The 19,480-nt window shown below is 44.7% G+C and overlaps 1 protein-coding gene across 1 annotated transcript in view; it reads left to right on the top strand.

The window, feature by feature from the left end:
- Positions 1-19,480, top strand: part of KCTD8 (potassium channel tetramerization domain containing 8) — a 59,277-nt gene that overhangs the window by 2,072 nt on the left and 37,725 nt on the right. The window lies entirely within an intron of this gene.

Here is a 19,480-nt window from a genome sequence, read left to right as displayed (position 1 = left end):
TTTTGCTCCCTCCCTTTTCCTTCCTTCTGTTTCTATCCCTCCCTCCATCCCTCTCACCTATCTTCCTTCCTTCCTTCCTCCTCTTTTCCTTCTCTCCTTCCTTCTTTCTTTTGAGCTCTCCTCCTTCCTTCCTTCCTTCCTTCCTCCTTGCATCCTTCCTTCCTGTTCTTTTTCCTTCCTTCCTTCCTTCCTCCTCCTCCCTGCTCCCTCCTTCCTTCCTTCCTTCCTTCCTTCCTTCCTTCCTTCCTTCCTTCCTTCCTCCCTTTCCCTTCTCTTCCATTAACCCTCCCATCTCTATTTCCTTCCTTCTTTCTCTCCTCACTCTTTTCCTTATCTTCCTTCCTTCCTTCCTTCCTTCCTTCCCCTCCCTTTCCCTTCCCTTCCATTAACCCTCCCATCTCTATTTCCTTCCTTCTTTCTCTCCCTCACTCTTTTTCCTTATCTTCCTTCCTTCCTTCCTTCCTTCCTTCCTTCCTTCCTTCCTTCCTTCCTTCCTTCCTTCCTTCCTTCCTCTCTCCCTCCCTCCCTCCCTCCCTCCCTCCCTCCCTCCTGACAGGTGGTCAGGGCTTTCTTTATGACAGGAATCTGCTCCTTTCGTTTTTCCTTAAAGGATGTCCCAGGACTTGGAAAAGTCAAATAGGAAGCGCCTCTTAACAGACACGCAGGGTGTTTGCTCCACTCCCCTGGTTAGTAAAAAAAAAGAAAGAAAGAAAAAAGAAAAAAGTTTCTTGCAGGCTTTTTGAACACCAAAGCGTTATTATTATTTATTAGATTTGTACAGAGCCTCACTGCCATCCACTTTCCCAAAGTGAAAAACAGAAAGAAAATAATAATAATAATAACAACAATAAAGCAACATAACGGTAAACAGAAAAGAGCAAAAAGACCGCAAATCTGGGCAACCACACCCACACCTACACACACCTACACATCACTCAGAAGGGGCTTCAAAGCCCCTCCTCCCACAAATCCAAAGCTTGGGCGCAGAGCCAGGTTTTCAAGACCCTCTGCAATGCCAATTTTCTTCTGAGCCAATCTTTTGGCAATTTTGTTCATTAGAATCCTCCATTAGGGTGGATCCTTGCAACACTAAAATTAATAGCTTTCCCACCACCCCCAAGTAGCGAAGAGCAGCATTTATTAAACCGAGAGATTGTCCCAGTCTTAGAAAATTCATAACATTCAGGCTAGAGTGAAGATTTGGTCTCCGGAACTGTACGTTCCACCTGCAAATTTTCAATTTCTGTGTTTTTTAAAAAACTTTGTTGTCATTTTCCTTGGTCCTTCCTTTTCAGAAAATCCAATCTGATATATTTGGACGCGCGTAGAAAAGGGCTAAATCCATTATACACCCCTTCTCTTTAAGCACTGTGCCTAACACAATTTATTTGGGTCAAGGTGTGTCGCGACAAAGGAAAAATCCCTCCAGACATTCCTTTGTTAGCGCGATGTGTTTTGTTGCTGTTGTTGAAGTGAATCAATGCAAATACTGGGTTTTTTTTTAAAAATAAAAAATATAGATTTGGGGCGGCGGCAGATAAAAGCATGCATGTCTTTGAAATTTGAGGGATGTACCATCAACCCAGGTTGAAGACGGTCGGCCTTTTCTCTCGTTTCTGATTCAGTTCTTTTTCCTCCTGATCTTCTGATTTTTGGGGAGGTATGCATATTTCAACGCTGTTTTTACCCTACAGCAGTCTTTTGAAGTCTCAAATAGGGACCTTCTGATGTTGACTTGATCCTGGTTGATATGCAAGTTCTACCCATGAGGATGTAAATCACGAGCTCGCTCGGTGGTTCTTCAGCAGTCAAGGAGTGACTTTAAAGCTGCCCGTGGGAATTTGCTTGCTTTTATTTTACGTCGGGAGCATAAAAATACGAGGGAAAAACCCACATTTTTTTCCCAGGTTTTACAGCACACGGTGGTAGAACGTAAGATGTCGGTGAATTGATTTGATCTGTAATTTCGACCCAGCAAAGGCGAACAGCCACTGCTTTCCAAAAAAGGATCTTTCGTAAAGGTTTAGACTAGAGTGGCGTTGTTTGATTTCGAAGGTTGGGTTGGGTTGCTTCTGTTGAACGGAGGCTTTGCCGAAGAAGATGAAAGCCAGGCGAGGGTAGAAGTATGGAAAGATGGTTAATATTTTATCACTTCCTTCTCCTTCTCATGAACTAGAAAGTAAACGGACTCCATCTGGGCCTATTCCAGTGGAGAGAGAGAGAGAGAGAGAAAGAGAGGGAGAGAGAGAGGGAGGGAGGTTGGGAGGGAGAGAGGGGGAGAGAGAGAAAGAGAGAGAGGGAGAGGGAAAGGGAGGGAGAGGGAGAGAGGTTGGGAGAGAGGGAGGGAGAGAGGGAGGGAGGTTGGGAGGGAGGGAGAGAGAGAGGGAGAGAGAGAGATGGAGAGGAAAGGAAAGGAGGAGAGGGAGAGGAGAGAGGAGAGAGAAAGAGAGAGAGGGAGAGGGAAAGGGAGGGAGAGGGAGAGAGGTTGGGAGAGAGGGAGGGAGAGAGGGAGGGAGGTTGGGAGGAGAGAGAGAGAGAGGGAGGAAAGGGAGGAGAGGGAGAGAGGAGGTTGGGAGAGAGGAGGGAGAGAGGAGGAGGTTGGGAGGAGGAGGAGAGAGGAGAGAGGAAGAGAGATGGAGAGGAAAGGAGGAGAGGAGAGAGGAGAGAGGAAGAGAGATGGAGAGGAAAGGAGGGAGAGAGAGAGAGGAGGCGGAGGCGGAGAGAGGGAGAGAGAAGGAGAGGTAGGTTGGGAGGAGGGAGGCGAGAGAAGGAGAGAGGAGGGAGGTTGGGAGGAGGAGAGAGGAGAGAGGAAGAGAGATGGAGAGGAGGGAGGGAGAGAGAGAGAGGAGGGAGAGAGGAGAGAGAGAGAGAGGTAGGTTGGGAGGAGGAGGCGAGAGAAGGAGAGAGGAGGAGGGACAGAGAGGAGGGAGGTTGGGAGGAGGGAGAGAGGAGAGAGAAAGATGGAGAGGAAAGGGAGGGAGAGGAGAGGAGGAGAGAGAGAGGAGGAGGAGAGGGAGAGGGAGGTTGGGAGGGAGAGAGAGAGTGGGAGCTTCAACCGTCATAAATATGAGTCAGTTGACAAGCGTCTGAATTTTGATCACGTGATCATGGGGATGCTGCAATGGTCGTAACTACGAAACACAGTCCTAAGTCCCTTTTTTTCAGTGCCGTTGTAACGTCGAACAATCACTAAATGTAAGTTCAAGGACTACCTGTAGCTGTTTTCGTCTTCAATTACTCTAGAATCAGAATTCTTAGAATAACAGAGTTGGAAAGGGACCTTGGAGGTCTTCTAGTCCAACCCCCTGCTCAGGCAGGAAACCCTCTTATCATTTCAGACAAAGGGTTGTCCAATCTCTTCCAGTGATGGAGCACCCACAACTTCTAGTGGCAAGTAGTTCCACAGATTAATTGTTCTCGGTTTTCGGGAAATTTCTCTCCTTAGTTCTAGGTTGCTACTTTACACGATCATCTCTCCCCTTCGGAAAGAGAGAACTAAGCCATAGGTGGGGTTGATAATTTTCATGAAGTTCATACAGTTCATCCCGGGACACTGCAATCGTCATAAATGCGAATCAGTGGTCGAGCATCCAAATGGTAAATCATGTGACCGTAGGGATGCGGCCACGGTCATAAGTGTGAAAAAGGGCCGTAACTCAGTTTTTTTCCGGTGCTGTTGTAACTTCGAATGGTCACTAAGCGAACTGCTGTAAGTGGAGGACTACCAGTAGCAGGCGCTATTGCTATTATCCTTCTCATCTTATCATTTCTCGTCTTTCTCACCTTCTCTTCTTTCCTTGACTGCCTTCTCCTATTGGTATCTTTATCACTTGCTGTTTGTATCTTACGATTTATGATCTATGACTTCTCCCTTCGTTACTTGTATGTACACTGAGAGCTTCTGCACCGGAGACAAATTCCTTGGGTGTCCAATCACACTTGGCCAATAAAGAATTCTCTCTTCTCTTCTCTCTTCTTCTCTTCTGTCTCCTCTTCTCTCCTCTTCTCTTCTCTTCGCTATTCCCTCCTTCTCCTTCTCCTCCTCTCTTCTATTCTCTTTTCATGTCTCTTCTGTCTCTCTCTCTCCTTCTCCTTCTCCTTCTCCTCCTCTTCTATTCTATTCTCATCTCTCTTCCGTCTTCTGTCTTTTCTTCTGTCTTCTTCTCTTCTCTCTTCACTTCTTCTCTTCTTCTCTTCTCTTCTCTTCTCTTCTCTTCTCTTCTCTTCTCTTCTCTCTCTCTCTCTCTTCTCTTGCTATTCCTCCTTCTCCTCCTCCTCCTCCTCCTCCTCCTCCTCCTCCTCCTCCTCCTTCTCCTTCTCCTTCTCCTCCTCTCTTCTCCTTCTCCTCCTCTCTTCTATTCTATTCTCATCTCTCTTCTGTCTTCTCTTCTCTCCTCTTCTCTCCTCTTCTCTTCTCTTCGCTATTCCCTCCTTCTCCTTCTCCTCCTCTCTTCTATTCTCTTTTCATGTCTCTTCTGTCTTCTCTTCTCTCCTCTTCTCTCCTCTTCTCTTCTCTTCGCTATTCCCTCCTTCTCCTTCTCCTCCTCTCTTCTATTCTCTTTTCATGTCTCTTCTGTCTTCTCTTCTCTCCTTCTCCTTCTCCTTCTCCTCCTCTCTTCTATTCTATTCTCATCTCTCTCCGTCTTCTGTCTTTTCTTCTGTCTTCTCTTCTCTCTCTCTTCACTTCTTCTCTTCTCTCTCTTCTCTTCTCTCTCTCTCTCTTCTCTTCTCTTCTCTCTCTCTCTCTCTCTTCTCTTCGCTATTCTCTCCTTCTCCTCCTCCTCCTCCTCCTCCTCCTCCTCCTCCTCCTCTCCTTCTCCTTCTCCTCTCCTTCTCCTCCTCTCTTCTATTCTCTCTTCTCTTCTCTCTCTTCTGTCTTCTCTTCTGTCTTCTTCTCTTCTTCTCTTCTCTCTTCTCTTCTCTTCTCTCTCTTCTCTTCTCTCTCTCTTCTCTTCTCTCTCTCTCTCTCCTCTCTCTCCTCTCCTCCTCCTCTCCTCTCTCTCCTCTCCTCTATTCTGTTCTCTTCTCTGTTCTCTCCTCCTCTCCTCTCTCCTCTCTCTCTCTTCTCTCTCTCTCTTCTCTTTCTTTTCTATTCAGTTGACAAGCGTCTGAATTTTGATCACGTGATCATGGGGATGCTGCAATGGTCGTAACTACGAAACACAGTCCTAAGTCCCTTTTTTTCAGTGCCGTTGTAACGTCGAACAATCACTAAATGTAAGTTCAAGGACTACCTGTAGCTGTTTTCGTCTTCAATTACTCTAGAATCAGAATTCTTAGAATAACAGAGTTGGAAAGGGACCTTGGAGGTCTTCTAGTCCAACCCCCTGCTCAGGCAGGAAACCCTCTTATCATTTCAGACAAAGGGTTGTCCAATCTCTTCCAGTGATGGAGCACCCACAACTTCTAGTGGCAAGTAGTTCCACAGATTAATTGTTCTCGGTTTTCGGGAAATTTCTCTCCTTAGTTCTAGGTTTGCTACTTTACACGATCATCTCTCCCGTTTGGAAAGAGACAACTGAGCCATAGGTGGGGTTGATAATTTTCATGAAGTTCATACAGTTCATCCCGGGACACTGCAATCGTCATAAATGCGAATCAGTGGTCGAGCATCCAAATGGTAAATCATGTGACCGTAGGGAGGCGGCAACGGCCATAAGTGTGAAAAAGGGCCGTAACTCAGTTTTTTTCGGCGCTGTTGTAACTTCGAATGGTCACTAAGCGAACTGCTGTAAGTGGAGGACTACCAGTAGCAGGCGCTATTGCTATTATCCTTCTCATCTTATCATTTCTCGTCTTTCTCACCTTCTCTTCTTTCCTTGACTGCCTTCTCCTATTGGTATCTTTATCACTTGCTGTTTGTATCTTACGATTTATGATCTATGACTTCTCCCTTCGTTACTTGTATGTACACTGAGAGCTTCTGCACCGGAGACAAATTCCTTGGGTGTCCAATCACACTTGGCCAATAAAGAATTCTCTCTTCTCTTCTCTTCTCTCTTCTCTTCTGTCTTCTCTTCTCTCCTCTTCTCTCCTCTTCTCTTCTCTTCGCTATTCCCTCCTTCTCCTTCTCCTCCTCTCTCTTCTCTTTCTTTTCTATTCTCTCTTCTCTCCTTCTCCTTCTCCTTCTCCTTCTCCTCCTCTCTTCTATTCTATTCTCATCTCTCTTCCGTCTTCTGTCTTTTCTTCTGTCTTCTCTTCTCTTCTCTCTTCACTTCTTCTCTCTTCTCTTCTCTTCTCTTCTCTCTCTCTCTTCTCTTCTCTCTTCTCTTCTCTCTTCTCTTCGCTATTCTCTCCTTCTCCTCCTCCTCCTCCTCCTCCTCTCCTCCTCCTCCTCCTCCTTCTCCTTCTCCTTCTCCTTCTCCTCCTCTCTTCTATTCTATTCTCATCTCTCTTCTGTCTTCTGTTTTCTCTTCTGTCTTCTCTTCTCTTCTCTTCTCTTCTCTTCTCTTCTCTTCTCTTCTCTTCTCTTCTCCTCTCTTCTCTTCTCCTCTCCTCTCCTCTCCTCTCCTCTCCTCTCCTCTCCTCTATTCTGTTCTCTTCTCTGTTCTCTCCTCTCCTCTCCTCTCTTCTCTTCTTTTCTCTCTTCTCTTCTCTTTTCTTTTCTATTCTCTCTTCTCTTCGCTATTCTCTCCTTCTCCTTCTCCTCCTCTCTTCTATTCTATTCTCATCTTTCTTCTGTCTTCTGTCTTCTCTTCTGTCTTCTTCTCTTCTCTTCTCTTCTCTTCTCTTCTCTTCTCCTCTATTCTGTTCTCTTCTCTATTCTGTTCTCTCCTCTCCTCTCCTCTCTTCTCTTCTCTTCTCTTCTCTCTTCTCTCTTCTCTTCTCTCTTCTCTTCTTTTCTCTTTTCTTTTCTATTCTCTCTTCTCTTCGCTATTCTCTCCTTCTCCTTCTCCTCCTCTCTTCTATTCTATTCTCCTCTTTCTTCTGTCTTCTGTCTTCTCTTCTCTTCTCTTCTCTTCTCTTCTCTTCTCTTCTCTTCTCTTCTCTTCTCCTCTCCTCTCCTCTCCTCTCCTCTCCTCTCCTCTCCTCTCCTCTGTCCCTATCTCTATCTCTATCTCTATCTCTACCTCTACCTCTACCTCTACCTCTATCTCTATTCTATGTGCTCAATCAAATTCATTCTGGTCCTGCTCTATTGCAGTGATAGTAAAAAAAGCATTTTGTTAAGCACTGTGGGAACCAAAACTCAAGGAAAAAACCTCCCTCATCTCGGTGAGCTCAAGATGAGGGAAGAGAAAGATTAATCTGGCGTGTGACGTTGACACTATCGCCTGTTTTCATTATGGACTAGCATCCTCAGTGATGCCTGGATAAGTTTCTCGCACAATGGGGGACCACTCCCTCCCCCTCACTTGGCGATACGGGAGAAATTATCTCTACCTCCTGTTGGAATTAGGAAGAAAAACGTTATTGAAGTTGCAAGGGATTTTTTCCCCCCCTGTGTCATCCAAAAGGAAAAAGAAAGAAAAAACAAAAAAGTAAAAAAGAGAGAGAGAGAAAAAAGACAAAGTAAACGTAAGTCAACAGCCTTGGCAGCCAGATCATCTTCACCTCTGAACATTTTCCCTAAATGGGGATCATTCTTCTGGAGTTCTTTTGTCCATCTTTCCAGCCACATCCTATGAAATTAATGGAAAACCACAGACTGGAATTTTCTGCTCCATCAGTGTGCATCCTAAGAATATATTTCTGAAGAAACGTCTTCAAGGATACAGATTTCAGATGTTTCTGCTCTGCACAGTCACCTTCAGGAAGTGTGGGGAGCCGAATGTCAACTCACAAAGCATTCCTGGTCTGCTTTCGAATTGCCATAGGCAAGGGGGATGGGAAAACCAGCGAAGCAGCACGGCAGCCAGAAACAAAAGCACATTCTAGACATATCTCTCTCAAGGCTGTCTTCCAAGGTTACCCACAGCGGCCAGAGTGGAGTGATCTCTACAACCTGCAAAATTGCCCCTCCAGATTTCTTTGCAGCCCTCTGGAATTTATTTTCTGTCGCCTATTTCAACCCTCCACATCTGTGGGATTTCCTGGTGGCATTTCATCCATGTACTATGTGGGCCTGCCATTTCTTATCGCTTCAAAAGCCGGCCAAGACCAGCCAGAAATGATGGTTTCCGGAAGCTGCAGAGCAAGCAAGCAAGCAAGCACACAAAAAGGTTCCACTTTCTAAACTGGCCAGAGTCCAACGGATGCATATAGATATTGATCACATTTTGGAAGAGTTATGATCTCCAGGCTGGCCAGAGCTATTCTGTTTTCTCTTAAGTTTGCTGTTCTTTTTTCTCTCTCTCTCTCTCTCTCTCTCTCCATCCCATTTTACTTCCGAGTGGCGTCTCAGATTGCAAAATTGCAGTCGGCTGTTGTGCGGTTTGCATTGCTGTGTTGTTTTGCAGCAAAGGATATTTTGAGGCAGAAGGGCAGGATGGAAAATGCTTTCCATGAAAATGGAGGCAACCTTAAATTCAATATTCTACGCAGTGGTGAAATCCAATTTTTTTTACTACCGGTTCTGTGGGTGTGGCTTGGTGGGCATGGCAGGGGAAGGATACTGCAAAATCCCCATTCCCACCCCACTCCAGGGGAAGGATACTGCAAAATCCCCATTCCCACCCCACTCCAGGGGAAGGATACTGCAAAATCCCCATTCCTACCCCACTCCAGGGGAAGGATACTGCAAAGTCCCCATTCCCACCCCACTCCAGGGGAAGGATACTGCAAAATCCCCATTCCTACCCCACTCCAGGGGAAGGATACTGCAAAGTCCCCATTCCTACCTCACTCCAAGGGAAGGATACTGCAAAATCCCCATTCCCTCCCCACTCCAGGGGAAGGATACTGCAAAATCTCCATTCCCACCCCACTCCAGGGGAAGGATACTGCAAAATCTCCATTCCAACCCCACTCTGGGGCCAGCCAGAGGTGGTATTTGCCAGTTCTCTGAACTACTCAAAATTTCTGCTACCGATTCTCCGAGCTACTCAAAATTTCCACTACCGGTTACCCAGAACCTGCTGGATTTCACCCCCGATTCTACAGTTCCTAACACCAGCCTCCAGTGCAAGTTAATTTCACGCTCCTCTATGGTTCTTAAGTTGTCCTTTAAGGATGTCAAATATCCTTTATAATCCACAGTGAGTTTGCTACCCTGTTTCCCCAAAAATAAGACCCAACCGGAAAATAAGTCCTAGCATGATTTTTCAGGATGCTCGTAATATAAGCCCTACCCCCAAAATAAGCCCCAGTTAAGATTGTCAGCCAGATGGATGCATTTAGTACCGTATTTGCCCCCAAATAAGACCTAACCAGAAAATAAGCCCTAATGCGTCTTTTGGAGCAAAAATTAATATAAGACCTGGTCCAATTTTCGGGGAAACACGGTATCATTCCACAGTTTATGAACTCAGAAATAAAGATATCTATCTTTAGCATATGAGTTTTCTCCCCTTCTTCATTCCTGTTTTTAGAGGATAGGGACTTTTGATTCTCCATTCTGTGTCTTCTTAGATGCTGCGGTCTTGCTCAATTCTCTATCATGGTTTGTTCCTTTGCGGGGTGTTTCGCCTCCTTGCAGTGAAACCTGGTATTTTCTCCACTTGACATACAGGTAGTCCTCGACTTATAACGGTTGATTTAGTGACTGTTTGAAGTGACAACGGCATGGAAAAAAGTGACAGGGCCGTTTTTCACATCTACGACTATGGCAGCACCCCCCAGGGTCACGTGATCGAAATTCAGCCCCTTGGCCATTGACTCGTATTTATGACCGCTGTGATCAGGCGATCCCCTTTGGCGACCTCAGTCCAGGGTGGGGGGAGCCAGATTCACTTAATGGCCACGTTGCTCATTTAACAACGGCAGCGATCCACTTAACGGTAGCAAGAAAGGTCGCAACGTGGGCCAAAAATCACTTGACAAATGTCTCACTTAGCAACAGACATGTTGAGCTCGATCGTGGCCATAAGTAGAGGGCAAAACAGTGGTGGGATTCAAATATTTATTTTATTTATTTATTTAATCACATTTTTATACCGCCCTATCTCCCGAGGGACTCAGGGCGGTTTACAGCCTATTAAAAACACAAAAACAGATATAAATACAAGATAAAACACTAATTAAAAAACTTATTAAATAAGGCTGACTTTAAAATTATAATTAAAATACTAAAACCCCATTAAAAACTAAATTAAAATTAACATCCTAGCCCAGTCCTGCGCAAATAAATAGATGTGTCTTAAGCTCGCGGCGAAAGGTCCGAAGGTCGGGAAGTTGACGGAGTCCCGGGGGAAGTTCGTTCCATATAAATAATTTAACAACCAGTTCTCTGCCCTAATGACCTGGGTGGGCGTGGCCATGGTGGGCGTGACAGGCAGAACTCGGCCTCCTGCACCCCCCTCAGAGCGAAAATGGGCTGTGGGTGGGGCGGGATGTGCCGCCCCCCCATGCCCCATTTTGGGCCTAGTAGGCCTTCTTCAGCCTCCTGGGAGTGAAAATGGACCGGGGGGGGGCACCACCCACACCTGTGCCCCATTTTGGGCCTAGTAGGCCTTCTTCAGCCTCCTGGGAGTGAAAATGGACCGGGGGGGGGGCACCACCCACACCTGTGCCCCATTTTGGGCCTAGTAGGCCTTCTTCAGCCTCCTGGGAGTAAAAATGGGTGGGGGGGGCCACCACACACACACGTGCCCCATTTTGGGCTTAGGAGGCATCACTGAAGCCTACTGGGAGTAAAAATGTGCCGCATCCCCCTGCTCCCCATTTTGGGCCTAGGAGGCCTCCCTGCACTTACCTGGGAGCCAAAACACGGCACATGAGGACTCCTGGAAGGGACGGGACAGGGCCAGCCAGCAATTTAACTACTGGTTCGCCTGAACCGGCTGAATCCCACCACTGGGGCAAAGTATATTTTGCTGTCCATCTGGCCGGTGATATTCTCCTCCAATGCTGACAATGTTGACCTATTTTGTAAACATGTCCTTTGCAACCCAGGTTCTTCCAAATTCCGTCAGAACCATTATTCTTGGCTTAGGCAGGGTTGCCTTCCGTTCTGTGTCGTCTTGCATTTCCGCTGATTTATTTATTAGCATCCGATATTCCTCTCCGCTCCAAGTGGGAAAGCAAGCGACAAAAATATATATATATATATATAAAAAATCCACAAACAACTACACCAACCACATTTAACATCTCGGCAGCTCCACAATATTTATGGAAATGCATTCTGTCTCAAGCCACCTGCAGCTGGAACATGACTTTTTATCTGTCAGTAGTCAGACAGATAAAACATTTGCCTGTCGTTTTCAAGGTAACTTATTTTTTTTTTTAAAAAAAACACTTTGAAAGAGTTTGAGATAAATAAATCTCTGTGGAGCCCAACTGCACTTTTTAAAAGTGTGTTCGCTCTTCATGGAAATTTACCGAATTGGAGATGGCTAATCGAGGGGGGAAAAAAACCCCACCCACAAATACTTTTGTTTCTACTTGGAAACCGTTTCTGAACTTTGTGCTCGAGGTGGGGAAAAAAAATGAACTTTTGATTTCGGGTTTTGCCAATGAGATAGCTTTGTTGTTATAGAAAAGGCTAGTTTAAACTATTATGTAAAAGTAAAAAGTTGAGGTTTGATGTTACTTATTCTACTGCATCAAAGGGAGTCGGAAGTCAGTGCCTTTTCTTTCTCTCCCCCCCTCTTTTTCACACTTTCCCCTTCCCTAGTTTTTCTACTATTTGCTTTTGTATTTTTTTTTAACATTAGAAACCAGTACAATTGTTAAAAAAATGGAAATCCTACTTTTCCAACAGCATAATACTTCGCAAAGTGTATTTTCCTATTCTGATGGTTTCTCCCTTCATCCTGGTCTTCAGTGTTAACAACTATTGGTTAATTAGTAATTAATTAGTAAACCCAGAATCAAAAGCTATGAAAGCTGGCGTGATTTTAAATAGAGATTACTACAAGATTTAGGTGGAGTCAGCCTTTTTAAAAAAATGATTATTTTTTGGAGTATAAGGCACACCTTTTTCCTGCCTAAAAAAGGGTGAAAATTTGGGTGTGTCTTAAACACCGCATGTAGCACCGCCCACCCTCTGGCCCCCACCTTTTGGCCTCTGCCTCCCAGCAATTCACCTCCTTGCAGCAAACAGCACACAGCCTGTTTCAGCTTCAGCACAGCCTGATTAGCACAAGAAAAAAAAATCTGCCTCCCAGCAATTCACCTTCTGTAGCAAGCAGCAAACATCCCGTTTCAGCTTCAGCACAGCCTGATTAGCACAAGCAGCTGATTGCCGGTTGGATCGGCCTCCCGAAGATCAGCTGTTTCAGGCTGCAGGGATTGCCATTGCTTATTGCCATGCGGGCCTCCGCTGTTTGCTGCAAGGAGGCAAATTGCTGGGAGGCAGATTTTTCTTTCTTGTGCTAATCAGGCTGTGCTGAAAATGAAACTGAAACAGGCTGTTTGCTGTTTGCTGCAAGGAGGAAAATTGCTGGGAGGCAGAGGCAGATTTCTTTCTCTTGTTTTCCTCACCAAAAAAAGATAGGTGTGTCTTATAGTCCGGAGTGTCTCATACTCCTCAAAATATGGTATTTACCTATCACCTAAATGATGAGACGTTTGGCAACACAACTATTGTGAAAACACTGATTCTGGAGTGAGTTTGTTACAAACAGTATTGTATGCAGTGATGAATACTTTCAGATTGGAATTCATTGTTCTGTTACAGGTGACTTGCAACAGTTTGTTTAGTGACCATTCAGCGTTGCAACAGCACTGAGAAAACTGACTCGTGACCGTTTTTCACACTTACGACCATTGCCACATCTCCTTGGTCACTTGATCAAAATTTAGACGCTCGGCATCTGACTCGTATTTATGAGGGTTGCAGGGTCCCGGGGTCCCGTGATCCTCTTTTGCGTCCTTCTGACAAGCAGGGAAGCCCAATTCACTTAACAACCTTGTTCCTAACTCAGTGGCAATGATTTACTTAACAACTGTCACAAGAACGGTCATAAAATTGGGGTGAAACTCACCTAACCGATGTCTCACTCAACAACAGAAATTTTGGCCTCAATTGTTGAGAACTATCTGTATAACTAAAATGGTCATTTGTTAAATATATTTAAGAACCGAAAAACAAAAGTATAAGTTTTTCATGTAGTTACCAGGGTTGGGGCTGCTGGGGGTTCGCAGGGGTTCGGGAGAACCTCTAGCTAAGATTCTGTGCAGTTCGGATCCCACTCCTGTCTGACCCTGACTATCCAGCCCTGCCCCTCCCAGGAGTCCCCAGGAATCCTGTTTTGGATGCAGATAAGTGCAGGGTGCGCAGGAGGCTCAGCAAGGGTGAAAAATGGACATACTGGAAGTTTAGGAAGGCCAGAAACGGGCCCATTGCCCGTTTTCGGCCTCCAGAGGGCCTCCAGAGCCCGGGGAGGCCATTTTTGCCCTCCCGGATGCTCAAGGAATGCCTCCGGAGCCTGGGGAGGGCAAAAACAGCCGCCCCCTGCTGTAGTGCAGGATCCTGACTAGGCCATGCCAGCGGTGGGTTGCCCCCGGTTCGGACCAGTTCTATAAGAACCGTAAAACTAGCGGGAGGCTCCGCCCACTGACCCAAACGTCATCAAAAATGATCTGCGCAAGCGCAGAAGAGCGCGCGGGCGGGCACGATGCAAACCGGTAGTATAGAACCTAACCCTGGGCCACGCCCACCATGGCCACGCCCACCCAGCAACGGGGCAGAGAACCCTTTGCTAAAAGTTTTGAAGTCACTATATTTCTCCAGCATCCTCTTTTTATAGCCCAGATCTGGCATATGATCAGTGATGGAGGGATAAAATATTGGAAATTTGCAAGGATCACTGCCCTTCTAATCTGCGAGTCTTCAAATCTGTGTCGTTTGGCTGCTCGCAAAATATGTAACTTTCCTACATTTTTATTCAGGGGTTTAAAATTTTCTGAGCAGTTTAAGAGAAAAGCTGAATGGGCTGCGTAAAAGGAAACTCTAAATAAGACGCCCCTAAAATGATCAAGAAAATTAAATAGCTTTTAAGGCACTGGGAAATAGTTTTATACTGATGCAGGTAATAAAATCTTTTCCTTATTTATTCCTTATTTATTTATTTATTATTATTTTTTTTTTACAAATCTGTAGAACTTTGCCCCTGGAAAACAAATCACACACGTTTAAAAAGTTTACTTAAATCAAATTTCCTTTTATCTGAATTATTTTGTCATTCTTGGATTTGCATATTTAGGAGAATGCGAAGGATCTGCTCTGCGACATATAAAATGTGCAGGTTTCATTGCCAGACTGGTTGTTCAACTGTGTTATATCGGTTTATACTTGTTCCAAGCTCATTGCAAAAAAAAAAGTCAGTGGTGAAATCCAAATTTTGTTTACTACTAGTTCTGTGGGCGTGGCTTGGTGGGCATGGCAAGGGGAAAGCTACTGCCAAATCCCCATTCCCACCCCACTCCAGGGGAAGGATACTGCCAAATCCCCATTCCCTCCAGTGAAATCCCCACCAATATTTGCTGATGCTCAAAATTTCCTCTACCAGTTCTCCAGAACTTGTCAGAACCTGCTGGATTTCACCCCTGAAAAAAATGTAACAGACATATAATTGCGATTGAACTGATCAGTCAAAAAACAACAACGCTGAATTTAAACCCGAAATTCTTTATTCTATATCTGTTTGGTCCTTTCAAAAATTATGCATTATTATCACAATTTATTTTTTTAAAAAGTTACACATTAGCCAAAATTATATTCTTTTGACTTTAAAGGCTGATGAAATAATATAAAAAGGTTTAAATTTGGCTAGATTTCATCCCCTTTTAATATTGGTAAAATATTAGCTGGTCTCAATACTCTCTTATTATGTCAATAACATCTGTTCCCTAATCTGGAACAGAGGGAAATCTGTGATTTTATTTTTTTTTGTGCCTTTCTGCGGAAGACACAAATTGTCATTTTAAAATCAGTTCTAGAAGTCGAAATGATCAGCGTCGAATTCACATTTCTTTTTAAGAGTAGAATCTGTATTTCAACGTACAGTTCATGTTCCCTTTTTGTAAAACAGCTGTGGCTGTTAACAATCTGTATAAATATTTGTATATGTATATCTGTATAAATATACAAATAGGATGAAGACTATTGCTAACATAGCCCACTGCAACTACATAGCAAAAAAAGCTCTAAGAGTTGTAAACCTAATCTTGCGTAGCTTCTTTTCCAAAAACACCACACTACTAACCAGAGCATATAAAACATTTGCTAGACCAATTCTAGAATACAGCTCGCCTGTTTGGAACCCTCACCACATCTCTGACATCAATACAATTGAACGTGTCCAGAAATATTTTACAAGAAGAGTTCTCCATTCCTCTGAAAACAACAAAATACCTTATCCCACCAGACTTGAAATCCTAGACTTAGAAAACTTGGAACTCCGTCGCCTTTGACAAGACCTAAGTTTAACTCATAGAATCATCTATTGTAATGTCCTTCCTATTAAAGACTACTTCAGCTTTAATTGCAATAATACAAGAGCAACCAATAGATTTAAACTAAATGTCAACCGCTTTAATCTAGATTGCAGAAAATATGACTTCTGTAACAGAATCATCAGTGCTTGGAATACTTTACCTGACTCTGTGGTCTCTTCCCATAATCCTAAAAGCTTTAACCAAAAACTTTCTACTGTTGACCTCACCCCATTCCTAAGAGGACCATAAGGGGCGTGCATAAGCGCACAAACGTGCCTACCGTTCCTGTCCTATTGTTTTTCTTTTCTTCTTCCTATATACATATATGCTTATATCTCCTTATATTTACTCATATATGTGTTTATATATTATATAATCTTTTTGTATGATACCTACATATATTGTTATGACAAAATAAATAAATAAATAATAAAAATAAATAAATAGTGTAAGCCACCCTGAGTCTTTGGAGAAGGGCGGGATATAAATGCAAATAAAAAAAAATCTGGTGAGAAAAGCCCTCTTTGAAGACGTTCAGCCCCAAAATACCTTAAATATTCTATGAGTTTTTAGAAAAAGCAAATGCAGAGTACCCATAGATCAATAATGTAGAGAATTAGCACTATTTTTAGTATATTTAGGCAGAGTGATTATATATTACGAATGTTCTTTTCCCATGTCGTTCAAACCCAAGCATATATTTTCCCCGGGATGCATATATTTGAAGTGTTTTTCTCCCTGCTTCTTCTGAGAATTGCTAACTTTTTGGATCTTTTTAAAAAAATTCAAATTAGAACTTAAATCTTGAGAGAGAAAAGGGTGTGTAATTATCACTGTTGCCGCATTGATCTCTCTATTGATATCCCTTAGGAACGTACCCCTGTTTCAAGATTTAGCAGATATTTATTTTCATGTAATTTGATAAGGGAAAAAAAAATCAGATGTAAATTATTTGTGTAGATGTGGTTATTACCAGCATAAAGCAGAATAACAGCCACTAACTCTCACTGTCAAAGGCAGCTTCCTTTTTATTGGCAGGAAAATGCCTTTCTACGTCCACCGCTGCTTTCTTTACAAAGCAGGAACGTGGAAAAAGAGTTACTTAAAAAAACAAAAAAACACAACGCTAAGCTTCTTAAGTTGTTTCATGCTTATCAAATCTGCCTGGAAATTACAGACCAGGAGAGGCGATAGTGCTATTTTTTTTTTACCTGACATAGTTCTCAACTCAGAGAGGGAGAGAGAGAGAGAGAGGGAGGGAGAGAGAGAGGAAGAGAGGGGGATAGAGGGACAGAGGAGGAGAGGTAGGGAGAGGTAGAGGTAGAGGTAGAGGGAGAGGGAGAGGGAGAGGGAGAGGGAGAGGGAGGAAAGAGAGGGAGAAGGAGGGGGAGGGAGATGGAGGGGGGGACGGGGGAGAAGGAGAGGGAGAGGGAGGAAGAGAGGAAAGGAGAGGGAGAGAGAGAGGGAGGGAGAGGGAGAGAGGGAGGGACAGGGATAGGAAATTACAGACCAAGAGAGACAATAGTGCTAATTTTTTTTACCTGACATAGTTTTCAATTCAGAGAGGGAGAGAGAGAGAGGGAGGGAGGGAGAGAGAGAGGGGTGTAGAGGGAGGGAGGAGGAGAAATAGGAAGAGGGAGAGGGAGGAAAGAGAGGGAGAAGGAGGAGGAGGGAGAGGGAGGGAGGGACGGGGAGAGAGGGAGAGGGAGGGACAGAGGGAGAGGGAGAGGGAGGGAGAGAGGAAAGGAGAGGGAGAGAGGGAGGGAGAGGGAGGGACATGGAGAGAGAGGGAGAGAGGGAGGGAGAGGGAGAGGAAATTACTTATCAGGAGTATGGTAAGTAATTTACCATACTCCTGGTAAGTATGGTAAACTTAGTTTTCAACTGAGAGGGAGGGAGGGGGAGGGATGGAGAGGGGATGGAGAGGGAGGGAGAGAGATTTCCTTGACCTGATGCACTTTTAATCATCACAAGAAGGGTAGTTTTGTGTGTTACTCTGCTTACCTCAAGAAACTCAGTAGGTAGGGTGAAGCCTATGGACGGTCCAGTTTGATCGCATGAGCACGGGGATACTGCAGTGGTTGTAACTGCGAAAAATTGTCATAGGTCACATTTTCCAGGGCCGTCCTAACTTTGAACGGTCACTAAACAAAGCACGAGTCAAGGGCTACCTCTATGTTACCATTTGGATTAGCAATTAGCTGATCTAAAGTTGTAAGTGTGAGGAATGGTCATATCATATGTCGCTTCCTTCAGTGCCGTTGTTGACTCTCAACCGTCACTAAACGAACTGCTGTAAGTTGAGGACTACCTGTGTGGCTGTAACCTCTAAAACATCCTACCTGTGCCTTCTTATATCAAGAGCAAAACAACCTACAATTTAATATCTACGTTTGGTCTTCAGTGGGGCGGTGAAAATGGGGCTTTGGTTTATGATGGCAGGGATTATGGCAAACTACATTTCCCTAGGTGCGTTTTTAGTGTTGACTAATGGTGCGATGGCGTAGAGGTGGAACTCTCGCCTCACAATCAGGAGGCTGTGAGTTCGATCCTAGGTAGAGGCAGATATTTCTCTTTCTGGGCACACTGAGAATGTATCTGCCGAACAAAACTCCGTACTGGCAACAGGAAGAGCATCCAGCCAGTAAAACACTCAGCTCCATTCAGTTGCCCAGACTCCACCCGGCAAAGGATTATGGGGTCATTAAAAGATGATGAGGATTTTTTAGCGTTGGCTCTTCTCACTGGGTTTTTGAATTCACCTCTTCATAAATACCAAATGAGCCCAGGAGTTCAATAGTACCAATTAACTAGGGATTTATCGGCTTAAATTTAGGTGAATACTATAGCCATAGTTGACAACTAGCCAATAGCATCATAAATAGAGATTGGTTTTGGTGAATTATATTCTGTGGGAAAAAAAATCTGCAGCGTCATAAATAAATACCATGAAGACATTAAGGAATATAACTCTTTTAAACATTGCTTCATACTCAGCAACAATTTTGCTCTGGTTCTTACGTAAGTTGCCTCCAGTTGCAGCCTGACGGAATCTGTCTAAAACTTTTGTTTCATGAATTCATAATTCAGAGTTTGCTTCCTTACACTTAGCTGGACTATAGCAGGGAGGTTGTAATGATTTCAAAATAGGCCTAGTAGGCCTCCCTACTAGGTGGATGCAGCGGTTCAGTGGCTAAGACTTTGAGCTTGTTGATCGAAAGGTCGGAAGTTCAGCGGTTCGAATCCCTAGGGCTGCCGCGTAACAGGGTGAGCTCCGGTGACTTGTCCCAGCTTCTGCCAACCTAGCAGTTCGAAATCAGGTTAAAAAAATGCAAGTAGAAAAATAGGGGCCACCTTTGGTGGGAAGGGAACAGCGTTCCGTGCGCCTTTGGCATTGAGTCATGCTGGCCACATGACCACAGAGACGTTTTCGGACAGTGCTGGCTTTTCGGCTTTGAAACAGAGATAAGCACCGCCCCCTAGAGTCGGGAATGACTAGCACGTATGTGCGAGGGGAACCTTTACCTTGACCTTTTAGGCCTCCCTCCAGCCTCCTGAAAGCTAAAACGGGCCATGGGGGGGGATGCACCCCGCCACACTCTATTTTGGGCCTAGGAGTCCTCCCTGCAGCCTCTTGGGAGTGAAGAGGGGTCACTGGGGAGCACGCCGCACCCCCTGCGCCCCGCTTTGGGCCTAGTAGGCATCCCTGCACTTACTTGGGAGCCAAAATGGGGTGTGTGGGGACTCCTGGAAGGGGCGGGGAGAGGAGGGGCCAGCCAGCAATTTAACTACCAGTTTGTCCGAACCGGCTGTATCCCACCACTGTCTGTTAGACAAAAGAAGGGATATAGATAAGAGAGTGGATGGAAAATTATTGAGACCCAGTAATGAATAAGGGTGTTGTGGCTCCCGCCCCCGAACCTGGCCCCATGCCCAAAAGTGCCTTGGAGCCAGGCCTGCTGCCAGAAAGTGACTTGGAAAGTGAGGGGGAAGGGCC

The sequence above is a fragment of the Ahaetulla prasina genome, chromosome 8, assembly GCF_028640845.1.
Source record: "Ahaetulla prasina isolate Xishuangbanna chromosome 8, ASM2864084v1, whole genome shotgun sequence".
In the NCBI taxonomy this organism is placed as follows: Eukaryota; Metazoa; Chordata; class Lepidosauria; order Squamata; family Colubridae; genus Ahaetulla; species Ahaetulla prasina.
The sequence above is the reverse complement of the archived record's forward strand: the minus strand, read 5'-3'. Positions and strand labels throughout refer to the sequence as shown.